The sequence below is a fragment of the Thunnus albacares genome, chromosome 10 (assembly GCF_914725855.1).
Source record: "Thunnus albacares chromosome 10, fThuAlb1.1, whole genome shotgun sequence".
NCBI lineage: Eukaryota > Metazoa > Chordata > Actinopteri > Scombriformes > Scombridae > Thunnus > Thunnus albacares.
This window is the reverse complement of record NC_058115.1, coordinates 18,852,669-18,878,594: the sequence shown is the minus strand read 5'-3', so window position 1 is coordinate 18,878,594 and position 25,926 is coordinate 18,852,669. Positions and strand designations below refer to the sequence as shown.

The window sequence follows — 25,926 nt, the reverse complement described above, 5'->3', positions numbered from 1 at the left end:
AGACTGCCAGTAAGAGTCCCTATAAGGGAAACATTTCACATTATTTAAAAATATTCTTTTTAACAAAATCCACTTTCTCAATTGCCTAGCAAGCATCTGACAGGCTTCAAGGTCAGCCTGCTCTCTTCTACTACATCAGTGGAGTATGAAAAAGGCAGAAGGCAGAGTTTTGTGACTCACTGTACCAGTTAGCTTTTCCATTCCCTGGTTACCAGTGTTAGCTCTTGATGGGAAAACATGGGCTGGGACTCATCTGGGGGACAAATTATCTCAGTTCACCTCACTGTGCCTTAAGTCGATCTCACGGAAAACTGCCATTATCATTTTTTACACCAATACTGCATGAGTGATATTGGCACAGTATAGCGAAATGGTGTTCTGGTCTAGTTATTGACGTATTAGATGTCATTCAAAGTAAAGCTTGGCATTGACATGATTTATCACCTGTCAATATATTCATATTGTGATGAAATACTGATATTGAGTTTTCACTGTATACACTACATATACAGTGCATGTTTGTGCATGTAATGGAATGATTGAAGACTGATAATACTAAAAATATCTCACATACAGAGAGCTGAAACAATTGAGGATATTTTAAAAATATGTATTATATAATATTTTCATACCATTGAAACATCATTATAAACTGATATTGACAGGATGTCTTACATGTCATTTTAAAAATATTCATATGATCCTAATTTGAACCAAAGGAAATTAAAGACCCATGATTAAAAAATATACTGTAATACATACTGTACAAGCTGCATATCTGTCTGCCCACATAAATTAAAAGGGATTTTGAATCCTGTCACTGTGCCCAAATTCTGCATAAATTTAGCTGTGCTTGTGGATTGGTGATAATGTTTATGGCTTCTGTTTCTCTGTCACTTATACATGTCTAGTGCATTCAAAAAAGCAAGAATCAGTATGTGCACAGTGCTGTCTTATGCTTATGGGTGTGTGTTATTTATGCCTCTGATACATGACTTCTCATGCAGGTGTGTGTTACAATAACATGGACCCCTATGACTCTCTAAGCTTGTCACCTTAAGTGCACCTGTGTGTCACTTTCACAGCCGTACTTGTCTCTTACATTATTTTCACTGCCTGTCAGCAGTGCTGATGAGGGCTCTACTCTGTGAAGGACATTGCTGCTGATGCAAGACCCTGAAAATAAAATAAACAATCAATTCATGTCAAGCATGCGGCCGAGCCAGACTTGCTAATTGGTTTAATACATTTATACATGAAAGCAGAATTAAATAAGATTTTCACAGGGTTGTGCCAGTGAGTAGAACACACCTCCTCTCTTTTACCATCCACTTAATACTTCTGCCTGTTACAGTTTGCTGGCCTGTGGGTAATAAAGTTAATACTGTCAGACGTCGTCTCATCAGCTCTGTAGGCTCTTTCTGCTGCTGTGGAGAGCCTTATCGGGGCTCAACACAACACTGTGTAGCAACCATGCCCCTGCCTCACTTTACGCCGCTTCCATTATTCATATGTATTTGCCCAGGTGAGAACCAACCCGGGATCAGAAGTTGGGAGAACAGCTTATTAGATATTTAGACGTGGCTGAGCATGCTGGAAGGAGGAAAAGATGAAGAGAGAGGGAGAACAAAGGTGCCGCTAACTGTTAACAAAGGCAAAAGTGTAATCAGGAAGCAGCCTTCAAGCCCACTGGCTAGTGTTCGGGTTGTGAACAGATGACCCTCAATGTCAGGCTCTTCAGACAGACACCACTAAAATAGACAGTACCATGTAATTCCTCTCTTCAAATATTTTCTTTCCTGTAACACACTCACAGAACTTGGATACTACAGTTACAGATACTAGTTTAAAACCGACCAGGGCAAATAGAGCTGGTCACGTTTATAGTAATGGATATATTGCTCCAACTGGACTTCCTGAATTGTATTTCATTGTCTCTGACGCAACACACAATCACCTATACAGCCCTGTGTGGTTGTGGCAGAGCTGTTTTCGGACTGAATGCCCAGTTATAAATAAATAAAATCACTTTTCTTATGGTAGATCAGTCTCTTCCTTACCCACCACATTTGGTTCTCTGTCATTGTTTCGCATTTGGTGCTGCTTGTAGTTTGTATCTGACAAATATACTTTCTTTTAAGCCTCCATTTGGTTGCTGAAGCTCAGTAAGACTACTGAGTTTGTTCACATACACAAAGAACACTGACTAACATTTCCAAAGCCACTTCACCTTGAATATTGTCCAAGAGCTGAAGCATTGATTTGGTTTTATTTCCTATTACCAAGCTTGTTGGAAGTCTACAGTAACAAAATTTTTGGAGTGAAATGATTGCCCTGCATGCACTGATGAAACTGTAATGACATAAAATAAGATGATAGACTGAAAAAGCACACACTGCTGAACTTGAGAAATCTATTGTCTTGCCTTGCAGAAAACCAACTTGCTTGTATTGACAGTTGATGTCAATTCAGCTTCAATTTTTCTATATTTTCATCTGACTGTGTGTGTGTGAAGCGAGTGCTGCAAGTTAATAGATTACCTTTTACTGGAATTTTCTATAAATATGCAAATGTTCTCCAGATCGTGTGAAAAGGCAATCTAGGCACCAATAAAACGACATCCTAAGCTTCCAAAAAGAGGATCTTTTCAATGGAAAATTGCAGTCCCTGTGCTACACACCTATATTAGACTGGAAAGACTATCAAGAAAACAATCACCTTTTATATGAAGATTGATGACATATTCCTGAAAAGTTTTCTCATTGCGAAAAATTGCTGACACCTTCAAATCCATTGTATTTGTGCTCTAAATGAGCAGGCTAACTGATCCGTAAGGTGCCAGCCACTTTATCAATAGCTTGCCAAACTGTATTAGCATATGTCCAAGCTGGTGTTATTGATTCTAGTGGAGACAGACACACAGCTCAATACAAAGGTATCAAAATCCTGACAATCCTGTTCATTTGACAGCTGCCCCTATTAAGAAACATCTCTAAGAAAAGATACTGTGCCTGTTAACTGCAATGTTTTTGTTTATTTGGAAATGACAGGAGGATGGACATTTTTCTTCCTCGGTATAGCTTAAGACACAAAATCAAAATCGTTCAGGAGGAGAGAAACCTATACTCTCTTGCAGCTAGATCCTGCTTGTGTGTGTTGATAACACTAAGATGAAGGAAAGACTCAATGTCTTGGTGGTGGATGTGTGTGTGCTACCTCGTGTGCCTGCTGTTTCCTAAATCTGCCTACACTGACAGCTGGGGTTCAATCTTCCGAACTGTCTGCGCATCCTGCCAGCCGAGAGAAATACATTTATACGCTTGATACAAAAGATAGTACAGATGAAAGACTTGTTGGAGTTGTCTCGGCTGAATCATCCGTAACCCCATTACACACAGTCAGAGCAACTAACCTCGTTTTGGGGACGACTCTGCCTCCCTCCTTCCCTCTCACAATAGAGGTGGGGGGGGGGGAGAAGAAAAAAAAAACAGTGTGAAATGACAAAATGAAATCGACGATTCAATATTTTTAACTCTAGATGGATTTTCCATTCCCGCGCTACTGCCCTCAGTGTAAAAGGCCTTACTGCCACACCTCATGCTGCACGTTGTAGGACAACGTGTGTCCAGCCATACAAGGGCTGCATTAAGCCTGATGTGATGGTAAATTTCTCACAACCATTAAAGTAAATTGAACTGGACTGAGCTGTCAACACTGAGAATAGGCTGCTTGACCAAAAGCTATTAAACCCAAGATTTCTTGCTCTAAGTACAGCATTCACCTTGGGTCAAAGTCCGTACACTTCCCCCCCAACATAATACATCCAGGAGGGCCATTTCCACTTAATAAAGGTTCCATTAATAAAACAGTAGGTGTTTGTGATGTGTTACTAGGCTTTTCACTTATTTACGATGACCAGGTGTGAAAGAGAGGGGGAGAGGAAGATAAAAAATACATAAGTAAACCGAAGGAGATGAAAAACACAGGGAGGTCAAGAGAAATCAGTTCAAAAATAGATCACACAGAGAGAGAAAAACAAAAAGAGCAATAAAGACAGAGAGAGGGGAGGAGAGGTGGGAGACCTTGTCACCAGTGTGACCCCAGGGAGGGGGTTCCTGTCCTCTATCTCGCTCTCGCTCTACAAAGTCAGAGCCTTCTATTTATACAGCACTGTAATGTTTGGCATTTCCTTCAAGGGGGGAAGAGTATGAGCCATTGTTTTCTTTGGCTGCTGTTCGATTGGCTCTGTGGGCTCCTTGCGTTGAAATGTCAGAGGCTTGTAGGTCTATTTGTTCAATCAGCTTTATTTATCACTGATAAACACTAATTTGTTGCTTCTCGAGATGGGAAATCTTATTATCATGAGTGGTGAAAAAAAAGGTGCTTTTTAACACAATGGATGAGCTCAGACAGCTGTTTGATTGATCAAGGGTTTTTTTTCTCTACCCTTTGTGAAATATTGATATGATACATGCTGTAGGTTGCCGGTGTGTGGTAGAACATCCACGCGCTGTTTGGAGTAGCAGGACACATAACTGAAGATCTATCTTGATGCGAGGACTGACAGATTGCATTTTTATTTTCATTTTGACACCAAAAGAGCATAGTGACATGTAGTTGTAAATGCAATGGACTGGGGGCACTGTACCGCTTATTGCATTTGAATATTATCCACTGTACAGCGGGTTAAGTCTTTGAAAATTAAATGTAAAATGCAGTTTTCATTTTGTTAGAAATTGTTAGAAAACGGCATTTTAATTCTAATTGTGGAAAATCAGGTTACATGGTTTATATTGTATTTAAATCAAATATTAATTAACATTTGAATATTGTTCACTGTACAGCTTTTCTACTTTCATTTTAATATGGTCATAGACCGCCCATACAAGTATGTGAAAATGAAAATGAAAATTGGATTATTGCATTTGCATTTTCATTTTCATTTTTACTCAAATAACACATACATATGTGGAAAATTATAATACTATTGTGGAATTACATTTTCATTTTCAAGTTTACATTATCATTTTAATATAGTCCCCTATAGGCTTCCATACACAGTCATTTCCTCACAGGCAGTTCCAAGAAGTCGCTCTGAACTTAAGGAGCAGACAAAGAGGAAAACCCAAGCAATGTAATGTAATAAAGTCCTTCTAACAAATAAAACCACATAAAATGCAAGTGTATCATAGTATGCATCCAAAATTTTAATGTGACCTCATGGAAACCAAGAAAAAAGTCTTTTTCTAGGTGATGATCTAGGATCTTTTTAATGGAGTTAGCTCTCACACACTCTCTAAAACATTTTGAATAATGTGTTTGTGAACTGAGAAAACTCCCTCGCTGTAAGCTCCGCAACCAAAGCTGACACAAATCAATAGGTTGTTAGTTAAACAATAGCTGCCCAACATTGCTGCATTTTAAAAATAGCTGGTCCCCTGGGCACTGCAAAACCAATGAGAATACTTGTGAAGGTTAACAATGCCTACTGCTACATCAATATTGAACTGCAAAGACTGACAAAACAAGAGCGTAGTCCAAAGGTTTTTCCCGCTGGAGGCAGGTTCACAGGAACCCCCTACTCCTGATAATGATGGGTCTGGATAAAATGGCCAACTTCAGTGGAACAATTTCACATTTTAAGCAACTAATAGTGATACAGTATAACCTCCAGCAGGCATGACAGATGATACACATTTAGCAGAAAGTCTCAGAAGAATATCAGAGATTTCTACAAATCTCTGGAACTAACCAGCTAATCAGAGGGGAGCAGAGAGGAAAAAAGCTGCTTTTAGAAAGAAGGTGATCCTTAGAAATGTCTGCTGGGTGGATGAGTGTGTATGATGAAAATACGTATGTGAGTGCATGAGTCAATCAAGACATGCTTGTTTTCCTTCCTCTACCCCCATGACTTTTTGTCTTTGGTCTGCGCTCTGTGTAGCTATTAAACCTTCCTCAGAACCTTCCAAACATCCTTGAAGCTCAAAAATCTTTTTTTCATGCGTCCTCCTGTTTACACCTACCCTCTCAATCCGTCTCTTTATAGTTATTTCTCTCTCTCTGCCTCCACTTTCCATGCTCAATTGCTCTATTTTTATCAAAACTGCATCTTGGCCTGTGCTGGTATTACCATGGTGAGTAGAGATGTTCATTATAGCAAGCTACAAGCCCCTGTTAAATGGCCCAGAAAGGAAAGGAGTGGGTTACTAACAGGTTTCTAATATAGTTGGACGTGAGAAATGTTTATGAAAACAATCTTCTAATGCACTGACATGTGAAACGAGTTAGAATTGTAATTCTGGTACACTGCTTTAAATATATATCATCAGATAATTAATTAAATGTTTAGAAATATACTAAAAACTCTCATAATTCAGAAATTCAGTGATCACTGCAAACGAGAAAAACAGCACAACATTATTGTGTTAAACTACACAAGTATTTACCCCTGGGTCGCACCACTCCCAGCATCACACTCTGGGCTGAGCTCCCCACCTCCACAACCTCTATAGCTCAAGCATCCCCGCGAGAGGAGGTGTAATACTCCACCCAGAAGGGAGCTTTCTGGGGTGGGCAGTATGACGGCAGAGTTGGGCCTGATCCCCGGTTCCTGGTGCCAGCAGGTTAGATCATGGGAAACACGTGCGATGCTTTAGGAGTACACACAAGCAGCTGGCTGTTAACTAGCACGGTGGGAGGTTGGCCGCCTGCTCAGCCTCAGCTGCTGTTAGGCTGGGGTGGAAAAGCCCCCCTCTCTCTTCCTGGGTTGATTCTTAGGATTTAGACTCCAGTGTTTTGCGGTATATTGTGTTTTGCATGCTTCAAAGAAAAAGTACAAAGTGCAATCACAACTACAGCAAGTTTTGTTTGGTTAAAACCATAACCCATGACAGAAAACATTACTTCTGCTACATTTTTGTATTTAGGTGTTTGGGTTGAAGCTAAGGCTGCATAATTCAGACTTTTCTCTCCTAATACCAATACCTCAATTCAGGATATAAGTTGATACCAATTACCATTCCAACATCACTACAATCTCCACATATTTTTCATTCAACTGGTAAATTTAAACTATTTATTTCCCTGTCTGTCAAAATTAAATTACAAATTTAATCTTCAATTGTTTTTTTCTTCCCCACAGTTTCAAAGGTCTTCTCATTCACCCATTTCCTACATCAGTATCTAACCAAACACCTGAATGAAGCTGTTTTAATTCAATTCATAACAAATATTAATTTCAAGATGATCTCTTCTTATTGGAATAAGGAGTCTAAGTAATTGCCAGCACACTCCTTTCTGAAATGAACCTTCCTGCTGATACTCAAATTTTGAGGCATCTTAGTACATTTATTCAATGTCACTTGAGCTCAAGTTATATTTTTTACATCTCCCAAAACAAACTGAAACTTTGGAGGAAACGCTCTAAAATTTCAACTAACCCCTTTAAATGTACCTGGTGTGAAGACAGTTTTAAAATAAGAGATTATTCTTGTGGCCAATTTATCTGTCCAATAAGGTTCAATCTAGAGAGTCCCCTGGCTAATCGAGTTTCAAAGGGCACAGCCCTTAAACCAACAGATTTAAGCTGCAGCAGGAGCAATGGCAGGCAATTTGATTTTAGCCTCATGGGATTCCAGTGCACACTAATGCCTTGTAATGCTATCCAAACCCTCTGGATATTCAGCCTTTGCCTCAGGGGAACACAACCAATATACCTTCAATGAAGTCAAAATGTGTAAACAATTCACCTGTTATTGTGACAGATCTTTGCAGACACATCTTTGGAGTAGAGCTTTTAGGCTGTCGCATGTATGCTCCATGACATCATTTATTTTTTACTGTATATGTAATCTGTTATCCATGTGTACAACACTTGTGTATACAGTAATACAATGTCATTAATCTCAACTCAAAAGGTTTGTACTAGATGACACACTGAGATGAGAAAGTGAGATGGAAAAAAAAGGAAAGAAAATGTAGCCAGAGAGAGGAATGCAAAGACAGCAGCGAAATGAGCTTAACGCCCCCCCCCACCCCCACCCCCCCCCCCCCAAAAAAAAAACTAAATAAAAAAAGGAAAACACCAGAGATGATTCTTTTAGTTTATTCTGGGCTTCATGTGTTTCGGATTATTGTTCTCCAAATTCTATTTCTCTGTCTTGGGTTAGAGGGTCCCAGACTGAAGCCTGGGCTCTGCCTGCTGCTTATTGGTTTTAACTGGTTTACCTTTTGGGATTGGACCATGACATGTTCTCTGTCACTGCTAGTTTGTCATCTGAGCTACCCTTCCACACATGTAAAGTTATAACCAAATAAGCAATGGTTCATATCATGTGATACATTTCTGGCCCTCCAATACTTGAGTTACAGAAGAAAGCGTATCGAATTAGGCCTAAAATATGTTTTGCTTTAGTAAGCAACCAGACATCTACATCTTCTTTGTGGTCCAGAGTGGTACTGCAATAAGTCTGTTAACTTCTGGTACCACGTTTTCTTCCAAAAAAGGCACACAAACCACTTTATTCCTAACACATAGTTGTCTTACAGAGGCCAGCCAAAGACTTGGAAACTAAGTTTTAGCTTTAAGATATTAGTCTGGAGGACATCCGCTGACGATCAATTGAGCAAAACAGCTGGAAGCTCAACCAATCGGCAAACTATGGGAAGTGGATTAGATGATGATGGGAATGAGGACCGCATTTGGTTTTCAGCTGGTAAAAAACTGACCAAATTGAATGCAATGTAATTTCAGTGTATGATGCCTCTTGCCAAAGCAAATGTCTGTTGATCTTTGCCAGACTGCAGTAAGCAAAATGAAATTTGTAGACTGGCTTTAGAAGGCTAATAGTTTAGTCTACAAGCCTTTGCATTGCACTGAATGGCAACTTAAAAAGTTTGACAATTCCAAAAGCATTAATCAATCTTAACTGCAAGACCAAAGAGCATATGCTTTTCTTTAGCATTTCCCACCAAGTGCATTGCCTGTTCCTTATTTCTGTATGCCCTGTTCTGCTCAGATAGCGTTGCATGCCAGCTGACCAGCTGGGTGCAACTGTTCAGTCCCAGTCTGAAACTGACTTCAAACAGTTGTGTGGCCTTCTGTCTGTCTCACCATGACACTGGCAGATGTTTAATGCCCAATCAGTGTAACAATAAAATCATATTAATATGGCTTTTGGCCAGAATGAGAAAATTAAGCAATGTGGTGCTGAGCATGAGAACTTTTTTGCTGTTTTATGTGCAGTGTGAACGTATCTGGGAGAAAGACTATGCCTCTCTTGGCAGGGACCTTCATTGCACTGAGTGCGGTGACGAGATCAAAGGAGTCTGGAGACAAAAACAGGAGGCAATCTGTCACACACATACATCCATGCTATGTCAGCCTGAACTCCCACATTCAATCCCTGGATAAGTTCTATAATCACATAGAAACCATTTCCTCTATTAATGAAAGCTCCCCCATCAAGACCTGGCAATCTGTTAGTTTTAATTCAGTTTTTATACATGCCATGATTAATTACTACTCCTTTCACATATACATTTCATGCATCATTTCATCTCAATTGTACTAATCATTAAGACAATAAAATTGATTAATTTTTTCATGGCAAACAAAATTTATCTGTTTTTTTTATAGTAACGCTTTCAGAGTGACATTCTCTGTCAGCATTATGCGAAAATGTTAATTAACACATCTGGCAAGTCGTGAAGATGTTGATACTGAACGTATGATTTAAGGTTAGGGAAAGGTCATAGTCTTGATTTAATACAGAAAAATGTCAGCAGTGACTTTGAAACATGAGAAACATGTTTTATTAACATTTAGCCAAAACCACAATCTTTCACTGACCTTAACCAATGTGCTTTCCTTTCCTAAACCTAGCCACATGTGACACTGGTGTCAACACCCTGCTTTTCATACGCCCACCATCCACCCACCACCTCCCTATAACCCTTAATTCATTCAAAAAAAACCATAATCCAAGCAGTGATTACATTTGGTACAGCAACATAATCGAGAAAACAATTTAGCAATATATAACCTAATTACTAGGAGACAGGTTTGACTGTTGTTTGTCACTCAGGCTGCTAGTTATTGCGATTTATTTGTGATGCATCTCAAATGATTCATATGACTGTCAACAGCAAATGTCAGTTGCTTCTAAAACAGTGGCTGGTTAGAGAGCAGGAATGTAACTGCTGTTCCTCTGGTTCTGACACTTCCCATCTAACATAGCCCCTGGCCATAATTTCTTCTCTGCTATGTCATCTCTTGTGGTTAATATGAAGCTTGTTGAGGATCTCTAAGGGTTATTTGCACTTTTTATACTTTGATATGTAGACATACAGTTTTTTTGAAAACAAGCAATGATATACATGATTTTGCAACTGCTCTACACAAATCACAAAACCCTGGAAAGTATTCAGTACTGTGATTATGCTTGCTTCAGTGCTCACTTTTTACCAAACCAAAATCTTCTTTCATTATAGGCCTAACATTTGCTAGTACAGAAGGGTTTTCTCAGCTCATTTACTATCCATATGTGCACAAACAACTTGGCTGAGGGTAAGAACATTTCATTAAAGGGGCCATGTCTGCTCTCTGAGATGATTTATTTGAACCATTGAGAAGTATTAGTGGAATTTCTGTGGTCTGGATATGTTGTAAAGCTGGGACACTGTGACGAATGGTAAGGCGTGGAGTGAAGGGCAGGGATTTTAAAACATCAGGGGTGAGGATTCATGGCTTCTTTTGGTATGTGCATTGGCTTCATGACATTGACCACCTCAGGGCAAATACACATCAGTTTTTTCCTGGTCTTTGGTGATTTTTCCTGTCATGAGGGTCAGATAATGGTATACTACTAGCAGCAGTACCAACCTCAGATTGTCAGGTTGTATGTTTGAAAGTTTCATTACAGTCAATGGATGACTTTCAAGACCAGTTTTAATACCACCTAGAATTAAATCAAAATGAAGATGAAAAAAAGAAGTCCACTCAGAGTACAGATCTGAGTTACTAAAACGAAAATTAACACTAGATTTTATATAAAAGTGTTCAAGGATTTTTGAGGACGTGAAAAGAGAAGGAATAAAATATAATTTATGATCTAATAAGTACTTACAGACACCTTCACAAATCAGCTAAATGTCTTAAGTCACCTAATGAGAAAATGTCCAGAGGGCAATTGGCAATATTTTTTTAGACAATCAGCACTGTGGGAAGTGAGGACAAAGTGAGGCCAATTTCATCATCTGCTGCTGTTTTCCTCTGTTAAACAGATGCTGTGCTGTGTTATTAACCCAGATTGTTGCACTCACTGCACAGAAAGTCAAGATTCAAAGTAATTATTATTATCATTATTATTTTCCAGTTTGATATTCAGCCTTTTTATTCAATTCTGCAGTAAAGGGAAAGGTTTGTCATACCCACTTTGTTCTTAATCTTGCACACACACACACACACACACACACACACACACACACACCCAGAGCTACATTATGTGAAGCCACTAGCAATCAACATAAAGCCTTTTACAGTCCAAACCATGACTGTTACAAGACACCAACCACCAGAACCTTGTTTTAATGAACACTATAACTTGATCTCCCTTGGTCTATTAAATTCAGTCTGAGTGACACCATACATCATTGGACAACAATGTTTCTATAAAACTACTTTCCCCTTAATCTCCTTGCTGTGAACAGCCAGTACTTTACAGAAGGCAGAATGAGATAGGTTAAGAGCAGGTGAAAAAGACACAAAACATCAAGCTTTTCTATGTGCCTTATGTGAGTCTTTCTTTTTAGGGGAACTCAGAGACTTAGAGAGTTGAATGAAAGGAGAGCGACAGGAGACAGATGATTGATGCATGGATAAACCAAGAGAGAGAAAAATGAGAGACACTCAGAACGAGAGGGAGGGAAGGAAGGAGAGCGAGACCACAGGAAAACAACACTAAAGATAGACTGTCAAGGAACAGAACGTATGGCTTTTGCAGGTATAAGTGGCAGCTTACTGTATAGAACTGACTCTGTTTCTAGATGGGAGCATACATGAGTGTGCTGATGTGTAATTGGCCTGATGAGCCATGTCGAGTAATGGGTATTGGTATGAGACAGGGCAACTCCGGGGCTTTTTAGCCAAAAAAAGAAAAAACTGAACTGGTAAACTACTACTACGGTGCACTTACAGGACGTGCACAGGGGTGATTGGGTTTGTGCTTTTAGTTCACCCTATCATGGGTTTTGCTTCACTCAAACCGCTGGCACAGGCAGAGAGAGAGAGAGAGAGAGAGAGAGAGAGAGAGAGAGAGAGAGAGAGAACGAGGCAGAGCGTATCAATCTGTAAACAGGACTTAAGGTTCAGTGCAGAGGCACAAAAAAGGTTTAAATAAACTTTAAATCCAAACAACACTACTTAAGAGCTACTTAAGCCTGGCACACATTCATCTCATAACAGTACTGACCGTCCTTGTTAATACTACCCAACACTTCACAGCATACAGAGGTACTCAAAGCAGCCTGACAAAAAGCACATTCCCTCATACTGTCAGCTGAGCTCAGCAGGATACTCAGAACACAGTTCAATTCAGTGTTTGGCATTCAGCACTGCAGAAGCTGAACTGTGTGTAGCGACACTTCAACCTTCTGACAACTAATTCTCGGGCACCTGCATACTTTGACACTACCCAGTGGCAGATTTTCTCATGTTCAAGTCAGTGTTGCTTGGAATCAGCTGGAATTGAAAGAGAATGATTTCAGCTCCATCTACATCAGAACTGAGATGTATTCCTGTCAAAATATAATAATTCAGAGAATCAATCATCTCAGTAGGAACCTTAAAATATGTCAAACAACATCCAGGGAAAAATGAGTTAACATTTAATTAATGCCATAAAGACATTATTGCACAATAATCAAAAATGTGTGTATTTCAGGAATTGGTTTCATCGAAGACAACACGGATACAATCACAATAACTCACTATTGAATATCAAAGACACACCTATAAATATTTATGAAAACTATTTGGGCTACAGCTTTTTTGGTTGGAAAAATTCCAATCAAGCTGGAAAGTAGAAGTTTATTCTTAAATGACATAAAAGCCCTTATGTATATATCATTCCAAACAAAAACGTGATGAAATGCAAATAACCAAAGAGTCTGTGTTTCATGGCACAGAAAGCCTGCAGCCCCCCCAACTAAGCCTGTAAAAACCCTAAAATAAGCAGAGGCATACACGTGCTTGTTAAAACTGCTCCACATGCTTTGCATGGCAGCAACACATGAATCTCTCCGCTGAATCATTCTATAACAACAAGAGTCTGGATCCTCTGTACAGCTGAGGTGCCCAAACTAGGGTCCGGGGCACCAATGTGGTCTTATGAGAGTTAGACGACCACGTAGCAGAATGTAGAACAGATTTAATGTACGTATAATAACAATTAAGGGAAAAAATAGTTTAAATGTAATGTTTCACTCCCAAAACCAGTGTCTCCACATGAGGCTGATGTCCACTTTGGTAGCTTACCAAATCAACAACAATCAACACAAACTCTGTGCCATACATGGCATAACATCAGATAGGGTCCGTGTGTCTTTACGGGGTCGCAAACATGAGAAAACCTGGTCATACACAGAGCCTCAAGTGTCCAAGTTTGAGCGTTATACCAACAGCCTACCTCAGACATGTTCGCTTGAATCGGATCCATTCAGGCGAGAGTTTATGGCAAACACATCAAGAAAATCCGAATGGATGGTGGAAAAAAAAAAACAATAACCACCGGTTCCTGTTTCTATTCCCGGGCGCTTTTCTCACCCCGGCGTGTCTGCGCGCTGCCACAAACCTGACCGAAGCCAAAGCCAGACCGAGCCAGACACCTCTGTGTGCGGAGGGGAGGGGTTTCAGACACCTACCAGCTTTACATGCCGAACACTCTTTTCTTCTGTCATCTTGAAAGTAGCCCCAGATGAAGTTGGAAGAAACACAGGATGGTTGGACAGATGGAGGCTGAACCGAGTCGGGATACTGTAGAGGAGGACTCCTTCTCCCCAAAGTCTGTTCCACACGGCGCAGCGCGGCGCAACGCAAGAAGAAAAAAAAAATACCAGCCCGGTGCGTTCAGTGCGTTGCACCGCTCCGCTGGCGACAGCTCCCAGGCAAGCGGGATATTCAACTTTGGAAAACGAGAGAGGGAAAGAGACACACTGTGACAGAGAGAGAGAGAGAGAGAGAGAGAGAGAGAGAGAGAGAGAGAGAGAGAGAGAGAGAGAGAGAGAGAGCAGCCAGACAATCACAGGAAAGCGGCTCCTCCTACCCATACAATACAAAAAGCAAAAACCAGCAGATAGAGAGGCTTCTGTGCGTACTTGTGTGTGTGTGTGTTTGTGTGTGTTTGTGTGTGTGTGTGTGTGTGTGTGTGTGTGTGACGCACTGTTACTGCAGCCTTTAACTAATTTAATGTGCATGTTATTCACCGAGGACAGCAGCCTACGCTCATTCTTGTAGTTTATTGGATAATCACATTTCAATCAGAGGGTAAAAGTGGGTGATAACAACTATCGACTTTATGGAATCAAGTTAACTCGTTACTGTAGCAACCAGCGCCGCTGCCCAGTAATAAGGGTCAGACACTGAGGTCACAAACGCCTTAATTCACCTTAACAGAAGCCATTACACTAGATGACCGCAATTCTCCCGGCTGGATGACGAATGAATTAACGACCACGATCGCTCTTCATTTTTCTTATTCTGGAAAATGATGCAACCCTGGGTAATAAAGCAGGCTCCAGATATTAAAAGCCTTACGTTGTTCATTAGTATCAATAAGTAAAACAGGGAGGTAATATCATGTCCAATTGCAAAAAAAGGCCCACAGGCAGCAATTAGAATATTCATAGATTTAAATGTGAGCAAAAGTGGTTTATAATAATGGCAATATCACACTTTAATTTCCTGGATTAATTACACAACTGCGTGCGTGTGCACGTGCCAAGCAATAGCCTACCAGTGTTTAATGTGTGTGTATACCCTAAGAAAACACTATATAGCACTACTACAGTATTCATATATGTCACAGTTTGTCTGTTACGTTATGGAACTGTAGTTTATATGTTCTATTGTGTTGTTATTGTAGTGTTTTTATTACATTTCTACAGGATATCAAACATACTGGAAGCATACGGTGAGTACTTAAAAATGTATCACAGCATCTCTATAACTCCTCTCTGAGGAAATGTGTGTGCTGCCCAGCTGTGTCTGCATGCAGGTGCGTGTTCTGCTGCTTTGGTCAGAGCAGAGGTTAAGAGGTTTCGCAGAGCTTTCCAGGAGACTGCTCTGGTGTGTTGCTGCTGCTCTCTGCCAGCCCGTCCTGCACCTGTTTGACCTAACACTGGTTGTACTACTATTTCTTCCCTGTACACTGCTCGCTGTATTAGGGATACAGGCACTGTGGGTGTCTCGTGATAACACACTGATGCGCAGTATACCAGTACCCGCTGAGAAAGTCGGAGGCTCATGCAATCTTGAGGCAAATGTTTTTCAGTGGATGTCTTTTTAAAACAGATTAGGCACCTACAAGATTAGAAAGGTGTTTTGGACATTTCAACAAACTGGCACTGGGGTTTTACGATAAACAACGTTTAAAAGCCAAGTTCAAAGGATGCTTTGAAGAGTAATTTCTGACTAAACATTTTTAATCCCTTATCAAAGGTGGTAGCCTAGATAAAGTACATAATTACAATAAACCAGCCAGTCTATTGAGTTCACTTTTGATGCAGCATCATAAGTCAAGAAATCATAAGTTGGCACAATGATAGACTGAGACTGAGGTCAATCATAAAGCTAGACTTCTGAAATAAGAAAAACATTTATGCAATAATTTGCTATTGAGTCAAATGAACTTGAAGAATGAGTGACATGGCTGTAGGTAGGCTGAGTAGGTAAACAGGGGCAGACAAGGTGTGGCCAGACAAGCAGGTGCACTCTGCAACTCTCAACAAGTGCTACTGCAAATCGTCTGACCTTCTTTCAGCTTACTGTTTACTATATTTACCCGTCTTCTTATATTAATACATCTACAAACACAGACGTCATGCCTTTTCTTGTCTTGATAACTGTTTGTGGGTCTCCTCTTTGCCAAACCCATATCTCTATGTCTGCTGCAATGTCTGCCTCTTAGTGTGCAAATCATTCTGCTGATATGCTCAGCACTGTACGACAGAGACTATCTGTCATCTGTCTATCTGCTGTTTTTCCACCAGAGCTACTTGCTGTCAAGCTGTGGTGGTGTTACCAGAAAAACAGGTAGACTGGATTAGACTGGTATTTCAGTCTAATCACAGAAATAACGTACATAACAAATTCTGTGCCAGCTCCAAGAGTGTGGATTAATTAATTGTATATTTCTTACTTTGGAAAATGAACAACTAGCAAATAAATAAATAAATTAGCAAATACCATTTTGATAAAGTTGGATTTGGTTCACCAAAGATTAATATTGTGCTTATATTTTTTTGTTGAACAATGCAAGGTTATTTTAACAGCATACAGTAGAATATGCGTAATTCCCTTTTCTCATCTAAACTTTTTACAGTGAAATCCCCAAAGTTTCTGTGTGTGATTATACTTTATTAATAGCACACGTTTTATCCTGAGCACATGGTTAGAGCAAGCTACAAGTGAATATTAAACTTTAATTCCCAGCGGGGGTATTTTGGATTTAAATGGGTCTTTTACCCTTTGAGCCTGACAGTATGGCTGGCTGATTGACTGCACAGACTTAGCCTGGATCCAGCCCCAGGCATCCATCAGTGCAGTCTTCACTGAGATATCCTCCCTGACCACGTGGACATCTGAATTTTGTGACTGGCTCTGTAGACAGCTCCAGCGTCCAGCACTCTCAATGAAATCAGCAATTTGTGGGCTGGACAATCCTAGTGTATGTTTATTCAGGGTGTGTGCAAAGCAACTCTTTGTTGCTGTGCTGTGATTGGTGAAAAGATTACTATTGACATTCTGATAGGAGCTCATTTCATTTTTTTTCCCAGATACTTAAGTCTGTCACTCTAACCTTAAATTAACTTCCCATTGTAGTACTACAGTAGCTGGCTACTGCTCCCATGTGAGTACAACAACTACAACAGCATATATACAGCGGATAAAAATAGATAACAGTCTTAGTAGTTCAGGCAGTTAACTGGAGTCTGCTGATACATTCACATCACACTCTTCTTACTGCATATCCAACGCACTTGTGTGATTATGGAGGTGCACTTAAGCTTTCAGTGCTTTGTTAACTCTTTTGCTGCCACGCTGCTCACCTGAAAGCTTTGCATCTTGCTGCTTCTGCTGCCACAAATTTTTGATGCTGTTCATAAAGCACCTTAAAAGCCCACCTCCATCCCAGCATCGATCTGTAGGCTCTGAGTCTACTTTCTACTTGCAAAGGGCAGTTATCACTGTCACCTTCCACTCCCTGCTGTGCTGAGCTCAATGTTTCCTCTTGGGGAGTGATGAGGTCAAAGCCTATATGCCAAACATCAGCTCTTTGGACAAGTAGCCTAATTTCTTAAGAAAATCAGTTTTGCTTGCTATATTTGTCACAGCACAGGAAATGATTCTTGAATGAAATTAATAAAAAGTTGTTTGAAAAACTATAAATTCACTTTGGCACATGTTGCTGTGATATTTTCAGTAAACTTCAGTAAATTTTCAGTAATGGTTCAGAATGAACAATCGCAGATTTCAATATAATACACCTGTTTTAGAGAGGACCCTCAGTCAGTTAATGAAACCTGAGGCAAAGACTCATTCATAATGACCGGAACCAAAGTAAGTAAAAGATAGGATAAGTTATAGCAAAGCAGATATGAGGAGAAATGTACAAAACATTGTTTCAGTCTCTAAATCACACGTGTACACAGGCATGTGCATAGATAGACCTCAAAAGAGGACTTGAGCACCTGCCGTTTGCCTCCTAGAGAGAAAGTGCCCTTTTCTGAGGTGTTTTTTAAAATCTTTTTTTAAGAAATAAATAAATTCCTGTTGTTACTGCTACATATAGTGTGACACAGCAATTTATTCAGTAGCTACCTCATCTTGTTCCTGAGTGTAGCTGACAGAGAATATATATTAGTTTATTTTAGTGTTAATAGTTTACCACAAGGTAAATTGACTGTAGTTGACTGCACTCAGTAGCACAAAAATAAGGTTCAGAAGGGGGACTATTGTTGTCATCGCACATCCCATGCAAAGCAGGTATGGATACTGTTGCACAACGGCTTTCTCCAAGTTGTTTATGTTAGTTATAAAGTTGTGAAAAATGTATGCATCTTTATCTTCCGCAAGCTACAAGATAACAATGATCTCATACACTTAAGAAATACGATGAAATTAAGGATGTTTCCCTCCTTCTGCAATAAGGAGTGCTCAATGTTAACTAAATTAATCAGAGTTTCTAGCATCAAATTGATCTGCATTAACTATAGTCAGTAGTGATGTTGTCATTGTGTTTGTGTTTTTAATGTCAAACATTAAAGTAACGCCTAATGTATGATTACTACAGTAAGCATACATATTTCCTTTCTTTGTATTTTATGTGTTATGTTTGCTTAGCAGGTGAATATTTGTATAAGGACAGTGAATGCAGCTACATTTACATGAATGTTAAATGTTAACTGTTTACGAGATGTTATTATATATTTAGGCAAATAGTTAAGTTCAAGCAAATTTTTCAGTATTTTTTCAGCATTTTTTGGAGCGAGGGAAGGGATGAAGGAATGTTAACTTTTAAAATCTTTATCTTAAATCAATTTTAAAAAAAAACAAACAGTGTCTAATACATGAACTTCTGTAAATATACCATAAGGCCCAATTCTATCAGAATAAGAAACATTGTGACTACTTTTCCTAAAATTATAAAGTGCATCAGTTAGCTTGTTAGCTGGCAAGTGTGCGAGCAGACTAGTTAGCTAGTTTGCTAGCTAGTGAACAGCTTCAGCTAATGTTCTTTGACACTGTTCACACCATGGAACTATAACCAGAGACTTTCTAAGTCTTAAATCAACTTTGCTATAACTCTATGACTGACACAAAAAACATTAACTAACTTTAACAGTACCCACACAAATTACATTCACACACCGCCATGTTTAAAATCTGAAATTAGTGACTGAAATTTACGAGCAAGCTAGCTCAGAGATGTTAGCTGTTAACTAGCTAGTTAGCTTATGAGCTTGATAAAAAAGTTAACATCTGAAACTACCGGCAGTTAACATTATAGCTCATTCTGAAACAACGTCAGTGTCTGATAACTTTAAGCCTTATGTTAAAATTATGTTGATACACTGCTAAATACAGCGAATCAACTGCACAGTAATAATGGCCAATTTGACTCAGTGTTCTCTGTCAGAACATTAAGCAATTTTATTTGCTAACATTTCAACTTACTTGTGTATTTCTGTGCCATGAAATCCTAAATTTACTTCCTAGCTACTCATATATATATATATATATATATATATATATATATATATATATATATATATATACACACATACATATATATACATATATATACACATATACATATATGTGTGTGTCCAGAGGAAATGCATCAGCTCCTCTCTTCCTCTTTTTTTTTTTTTTTTTTTTAGGGGTGCTGAGATGAATTTTAGGTTTGCCAATGGGCTGGAGGACTGAGGCTGCTGTTGACAGTAAACACACTGGCCACCTGAGACTTGGCCTCACTATTGTGCTGCTGTGGCCCAGGCATGGGGCATATTACATATCAAATTACCATCACAGCCAGCACTTAATGTTTATGTGCATGTGTGTATGTGGGCATGTGTGTGTGCGTGAGAGAGAGACTAAGAGAGACACACATTGACTTTGCATATACACACACACTCGCACTAATAGTGCACACTTGCATGACAAATCACCAACACCACCAAACAGTGTGTGTCCAGAGGAAATGCATCAGCTCTTCTCTTCCTCTTTCCTCTCCCAGCCCTCAGCCTGCATCTCATCAGGGACTTATTGTACAGCACTGGTCTGTCTATGTACTGTGCCAATATGGAGTGATCGAGAAAAAGACTCACTGCAGAGACATAAAAATCTTTTGTTCCCTTCAGAACATAGGAATTTTTGGCCGAGTGCAGACACCTCAAGAGAGTGATCCAGCGTTGTTAGTATTCTGTTCCAGCATGTGTCTCTTACCATTGTGATGCGCTATTATGCCATATACACTGCTCAGTGGCTGTGACAATCATTTTATTTCACTCCTATTTTACTGAATTGTGATCATCATTTATCTGATTATAATCACCCATTGTTAACCTAGTCAGGTAGCTGGGAGATGTAATGTGATACTGTGAACATTTTGGGCCGTCTCACCTTCATTTGGCAACAAATGTACCAGCAATCTAATTGTGCTTCACAAAGCAGAACAATAACAAGCCTTGTAATTCAAACAACATATATATTTCTTCATTATTTTAGAATAATAAAATGCCACAGGTAGGTAATAACAACATTTTGAATGTAGTTTAAGGTGACATCCTCTGGGTCATACTTTTCCCAATTTAAAATTGATACTGTCATAAACAGATCAATAAAACACTCAGAGGGCATAAACAAACAAGTCGCTGGGTGTGGCATCGCTCCATCAGCTTTCCATTAGTCTCGCCACCTCACATCTGATATTTTTCACCGATGGAGTCTGGCTGCAGATATTCTGTTTTCACTGCCACCCACATAGACAAATAAGCAACAATCCTGTTTGTTTTTGTTTTTTGCACTTTAAAAAAAGACTAAATTCAGATTTTCAAAAAAGTTAAACTGGAGAAGACAGACTATGAGAAGATTGGATTTGAACTGGCAATGTAAGCCAAACTCATGTCATCCAAAAGACATGGTGACCCCTGTCTAATGAAATAATGCTGTGTCCTTTGAATGGCAATGGCTGTGTGTATGTGTGTATGTGTCTCAGCTGAGGGAGGGAATGCCCAGACTTTCTTATCATAGTCACATTGCCTTCTTCCCTCTCTGGCTCCACACCAAGACAGGCTGGAGCTGAACACAAGCTGTCCATGGACACAGGGCCAACTCTAAGGAGTGGTTACTACAGTACTGTGTTTGTACCCACACAGAAAGAAAAATAATATAAAAATGGAAAAGAAACAAATGAACTGTTTACACCTTCTCTATAAGGTAATTTGGATGGACATAGGTGGACATGTGTTGCCAGGTTAATGCATGTATGTCATCCATAGCAGGAAACCCATAGCTAATTGTGAAATAAAAGAGAAATTACATACAACAAATTTGCAACACAGGCAATAAGAATAATTTCAATTAAAAGGGCAAAAAGATCCAACTAAATATATTTGACTTTTGCAGCTGCAACGTGAGTCTGGACTTGTCCTAACTTCAATAATTACTCAGCCAGTTCCACAGAGTTATTTATAAAATATATGATCATATTATGCACTATATTACTGAAATACATATGGGGCATTTGGCTTGCCTCATTAGGATTAGCAGAGTAAAAACATGCACATCCAATTTGTCAAAAATAGTTGGAAGTCTGATGGACACCAGAGCCTGAAACATTGACTAAATTATGCATTTTGGGAGTAAATTAATGTGCAGAAATGTATCTAAACTATTCAAATATCCTATAACATGCCTCTGATCTAAGTTAGACACTTCAGTAACTGCAAATAATTGCATTTTATATTGACTTCCAGGAGATATACTTAATACATTCAAATGTCATTATAATTAAAGTGAATATAAAAAGAAAAAAACAGCAAATCTAATACTCGAGCACTAAAAGAGTTTAGAACAAGAAAATTAGTTTAAAAAATGGAAAAAATGGTGGAAGAGCAAACTGACAACCTGATTTGTAAAATGAAACAAGCATAAATCCAGAGCAATCAAAAGAGTAGCAGCACATAACAGAAACATTATTCACCAACAAGCATCCTCTTTGTAAACCAAACCGATGTTTCATGACAACAATGTTATACTTATGTAACCTCATCTGACAAGCTTTCATACTAACATGGCTGTCTCAAACCTTTAAAAAAGAATCTGAAGTCAAATCCAGCTTTAAAAACACATTTCTATAATGTCATGTTTGTGTTTTATGCTTGAGTAGCTGCCCGGCTTGGGAGCACTCAGCTCGTTGTCAGCTGTCAGAATCTGTAGGATCACGGTAGCTGCTTTCTTCTCTAATGATGCAACAAGTTGAGTTTTTGTTTACAATAATACTGGTAGCCTGGTAGCATCAGACTGTATCAGTGGTTTGTTTCCACAGGCTAGAGAATGACTTAATTGTGTGTGTTGCAGTTAGATTCAAACAATACAGCCCAACTGGGACACATAGACTTTACTTCAACCATTAGTGGGTCCTGCGCTGCTACTACATTACTTGGGTGCTGGTGTCTTTCGCAAAGCCATTAATATTATGTATTGTGCTTTAGAGTGACCTTATGAACAGCAGAGGTGGATTTAAATGGCTCACAGAGATGGTAGTGTGAAGCAAGAGACCTATAGAAAGCAAACTGCATCTGAACAAGACTTCACAGACAAGAGAGACATGAAGGAGTTTACTAGTACAACACTAGATGGTCTGATGGCATCCAACAAACTTATCATGCACATTTCCACGTCTATATTTATATTATGGGGCTTTACTGTAATATCTTTGCATGATTTACAGTTCAAAAACTTATTTACCTTATACTGGCCCTTTATGCAGCTCCTCAGTTCAGCCTCTGTTTAAAACAGGCTGTTTTCTGTTCTGAATGGTTAACTTCCAGCAGCTGTGTCTTAGCCGACTTCCAGCGGTTCCAAAGTTTGCGTAAACATTTTCACTTCTTTTTCTCTTTCTTAAGTCAAATGGAAACTTCTCAAATATATCTTCATGTTTGTTTCCGGAATGAACAACACATGGAACAACCTTAGCAACAACCTTAGCAACAAAGCAACGGAATGGACAACAATCTGATGTCATCACAAGGAGGAAGTAGGTAAGCTGAGCCCCTAGCTTTTGACTTAAGAGAGCATTTTTACATACATTCACCTCAAGTTGGACCCTTGACCATGTTTAACATGGACATCTGACATCATAGAAGTATAAAAATCACCAAAAAAAAAAAAAAAAAATCACAAAAAGCATGATATATCCCCTTTAATATATCATTACTTGCATTCATTCTTTCATCTAAAATACAGAAATTCAAACCAAATTACAAAAGAACTGACAAAGAAAACAAAGGATATAAATATAAATTTTATCTTAGAGTCATTCTCAAGAGGACAGCATTTATTGTCCATCATAATTCTAGCATCATTACCATATTTACAAACATTAATGATGTAAACAAACAATAAATTACTTTCATTAGGTTGTTAAGTGTTTGTCCTTGTATTAAAAGATCTGTCAATTACAGTGATGTATTGGTGGGTTATGATTTTTGGCAGTGGCACGACCATTTTAATCCCATTTGGATCATAGATCAGGTCTTTAGGAGAAATTCCAAATGAGAGTAATGTGCTGTGTAGGTCACTTGTGTAGAGAAATGGTCAATTATGTAAAATGAGTAGTTCACATCCCCTGGGAACTGTGGATGTCGTTTTGGATTACATTAACTTAAAATTGGCTAACTCACCTTCTATCTGCCACAGTGGATCAATAGGGCCCTCCTGCTAAGCACTTATAATTTAATTTCCCCTATGGTCTTCCTCTTAAGGGTTGGCTGCTAAAACCTAAGATTCTGGACATTGCATTAGTTGTAGTCTCAATACATTTTTTTAATTTGGATAGCTCTATAGTGCAAGAATTGAGTGGTTCTATGGTTCTCAGACTATCAGGTGACATGAGGGGAGGCTGCACTAAGGACAGTTTCGATGACAGATGACTGGAGGAGAAGGGCTCAACATGGCGATCAGTCACTGTACACAGCACATGTACACACACACTCACATGTACCTCTCTAATGGCACTGTCTCCACCATGAAAAATCCCACAGTGAATGCTTATTACATAACCCACAGCACAACTGCAGTCCCATGCAAAACAAGCCAAACAATTATATTGACAGATTATGTATGAGACCATCAACTGAACTGAAAGAATTGGATCTGACACAGCAGCACTGGAATTAAAACCTTGCTGGTGTAGAGTACATAAAATTGCTGTTTATTGGTTAACAAAGCGTGTTTACGCTGCTGCAGCAAAAGCAAGGCAACAGAAGTGGAGAAGATAGAGAGCCTGAGAGGGAGACTGGAGACATAAAAAGCAAAAACACGGAGGAGGGATACAGAGAAATATGGGTCAGACAGAGAAAGACAGGGAAAGCTCAATGTAAATTAGAATGTGTAAACATGTACAGGCCTAATCTCATTATCCCTCGTCCTCCTGGGCCTGTGATCGGATGCTTGATTAAAGCAGGAGATGAAAGGAGAGAGGTAGAGGACAGAGATGGAGGTAGGAGTTGTGGGATAGGAGATGCAAGAAGCACCAAAACATAGACTGAATATCCTATAGAGGAGAGATAAATAGAGATTGTCTACATGTGCAGCTAAGACTCTACAGTGTAATGTATGCTAAGAGCTCTGCAGATCAATTGTCATTAACATGAGACAGGGGTGGAAATAATAAAAAGAAACATGGTAGGGTTGCATATTCAAACAAATACATACAGAGCTTTTATCACATTGCATGACATTATGTGATATCATATCATCATATCTGAATTAGAGGTTTGTGACACCGTGGAAATTACATATGCAAACCATGTGGATGTGAGCAAAAGTAAGCAGGGATGACATGCAAGATTGTTGGTACTGATATAGTGATTACTTAACACGTGGACCATAAAAGTGAAAAATTAAAGCATTGTGGCAACATTGTAAAAACGAATAATGTACAACAACACAGTGGTGACACATGATGGTAACAATGTGTATTTAAGCAGACTATAATCAACAGTATTGGTAGGGTCTCTCATTTGCTACTGAGCATATGCCAATTGTACAATGTTTTTGGAGTTTTTTTATAAGTGAGGAAACTGCATCACATACATCATCCATTACTCCCATCCTGTCCCTCTCTCAACTGTCCAGTGAACTGTAATCATTACTACACATTATTTCAATAGTGTCATGCTAATTGGCACATGGCAAGTGAGGTTGTGAATTCTTTCATGAAATTTTTCTGTTTTTTCAGTAAGAGAAAGAGATGCCAATAAGATTGTATGTACGGTAAAACACAGTAGTAGAAGTTGTAGCAGTACAGAAAAAGCAGGATTTATGTATATTTTGGACCACATGGATGAATAACTGAAAACCCCCACAATCTTTCCCTCAATTTATTATTCATATTTAGCACTGATTGCATGTCCTACTCACTTTCTTTAAATTGCATAATTCTTGGTTTCCACAGCAAATGACCTCATGACTTTTTAAAGAGATATCAGCCATCTCTGGGTTTGAGGCAGTTTCTCTTGACATGCACATCATAGTGTATGTGCGGAGTGTTCCCAAGTGTTGTGTAACGGTACATCCACTCGCCCTGGACAGGATCTGAGTCTTAGATTTGATCAGTTTGGCCTCACTAAGCCCCGCCCCCCTTGGTTACTGTTGCTAAGCTTTTCATTCTGGCATGGCACATATGTTTACTTGGTATTTGCGACCATAGCTGTAGCTTTTCAGCAGCTAGCTGGCTAATAAAGCTAATGTTAGCTCCTATTAGCTTGTTAGCTATTTTGTTTGCTATTTACTGTTGTTAGCGATGTTATTAGCTATTTATTTTGTTCTAACATAACTCTGCTTGGATGCTTAGTGTACATACTCAGACAAGCAAGATAGAGTAGATTTATGCTTTATTGTTCTAATTTTCAAACAGTATA

General features: G+C 39.1%; 1 protein-coding gene across 4 annotated transcripts in view; it reads right to left on the bottom strand.

Annotated features, from left to right (window-relative positions):
• The window catches only part of mid2 (midline 2), a 143,948-nt gene that overhangs the window by 82,038 nt on the left and 35,984 nt on the right, over positions 1-25,926 (bottom strand). The window contains exon 1 of one of the 4 annotated variants that reach the window (XM_044363445.1): positions 13,921-14,216. The exons of 1 other annotated variant lie outside the window; for it this stretch is intronic. The gene's annotated coding sequence lies outside the window, so the exon portion shown is untranslated. Of the gene's footprint in view, positions 1-13,685; positions 13,869-13,920; positions 14,217-25,926 lie in introns of those variants that run through there. 2 more of the 4 variants (XM_044363448.1, XM_044363446.1) reach the window with 2 other exon arrangements.